Consider the following 1,927-nt stretch of genomic DNA (forward strand, 5'->3'; position numbering starts at 1 on the left):
ATGGGCAATCAACCAAATTTCAATTAGAAAAGCAGCAGGAACTGACGGAATTCCAGTGGAACTGCTCAAAGCAGCTGAAGAGGAAGGGATTAGAATACTAACAGAGCTATGCCAACAAATATAAGAAAAGAAGGTTTGGCCAAAGGAGTGGAAGCAATCCATTTTTATACAAATCCCAAAAAATGGCAATGCAAGAGAATGTTCCATCTATAGAACAATCGCACTAATTCCCCATGCAAGTAAGATTTTGTTAAAAATAATACAGAAGAGAATTGAGCCATATTTAGAAAGAGAATTACCACTGGAACAGGCTGCATTTAGAAAGGGAAGAGGAACTCGCATCAAATTAGCAACATCAGATGGATTCTAGAAAAGGCAAAAGAGTACCAGAAGGACGCCTTCCTTTGTTTTATAGACTATAGTAAAGCCTTCGATTGTGTGATCACTCCAAGCTATGTAAACTACTCAAAAGCTTGGGAATTTCTGAACACCTTATATCTTTATTGATGAGTCTTTACAATGAACAAGAAGCATAACTAAGAACTCTATATGGAGAAACTAAATGCTTTAAAATTGAGAAAGGGGTGCGAAAAGGCTACATTTTGTCGCCATATCTGTTTAACTTATATACTGAATGTATCATGAGAATGGTTACTACAAATGAAGAGTCCATTGGTATCAAGATTGGAGGCGAAACTACTAATAATATAAGATATGCAGATAATACCACCCTTTTGACAGAAAGCAAAGAAAATTTAGAAAAACTTATCATAAGGGTAAAAGAAGAAAGTGATAAATTTGGTTTGAAGCTAAATGTAAAGAAAACTAATGTCAACTAAAGAGTTAAAAGATTTCATTGTGGATGGTGAAAGAATTGAAGTGGTAGAAAGTTACATACTTTTGGGTTCAAAGATAGAAAGGAATGGAAGTTGTGAAGGAGAAATCAGGAGGAGAATTAACCTTGGCAGAACAGCCATGGCAAATCTCACCAAGATAATGAAAGATAAAGACATTTCCATTCATACTAAGAACAGTATTGTCGAAGCAAGGGTTTTCCCTGTAACATTATATGGCTGCGAAAGCTGGACGCTAAGGAAAAAGGAAAAAAAAATAACAGATGCATTCGAATTATGGGTATGGAAAAGAGTACTTAGAGTTCCGTGGACAGAAAAGAAAACAAATATCTCAATTTAAAAAAAAAAATTAAGCCAAGCTTCTCCTTAGAGTCAAAAATCTTAAAACAAAAATTGACCTACTTTGGACATGTGATGCGTAAAGAAGTTTCCCTAGGGAAGACTATTATGCTGGGAAAAGTGGAAGGTAGAAGGAAGAGGGAAAGGCAACGGATAAGATGGATGGAAGAAATAGAGAATGTCACAGAAATAAAGCTGGAAAAACTACGAGAGACAACAAGGGAAAGATCAAGATAAAGAAGACTTGTCCATGAAGTCACCAGGAGTCGACGACGACTAGATAGAACTTAACAAAACGAACAAAATAAATATTTAAAATTTATTTTGTTAAATAAATAAAATTTATTTATTTAAATATGAAAAATATTTTTCATATTTAAAATATGAAAAATATAAAAACAATAAAGAATTATATTTCAGAAGTTACTTTAGTATCAAAAAACGTGAAATATTTGAGTAGCCCAAGACATAGCCAAAGATTGCAGGGCCACAGCACTGGCGAAAATTTAAATTTGCCGATTGGAATTCTTTCGGATGATTGACGTTTCGGATAATCAACGCTCTACTGTATTAGAAACATCTGTTAATATTTTTTGTTATTTTTAATTTTTACGAAAAATTTACACATTGTGTACGTAAACAAGACTTTGCACAGTATTTCTCTAAGCTTGTACAGAACTTTTTATACAACAAATAAAAAAACAGCGCTGGTAAATATTTATTTATATAAATTT

The sequence above is a fragment of the Centruroides sculpturatus genome, unplaced genomic scaffold (genome assembly GCF_000671375.1).
Source record: "Centruroides sculpturatus isolate CEXI.00-Female unplaced genomic scaffold, Cexi_2.0 scaffold521, whole genome shotgun sequence".
Classification (NCBI taxonomy): Eukaryota; Metazoa; Arthropoda; class Arachnida; order Scorpiones; family Buthidae; genus Centruroides; species Centruroides sculpturatus.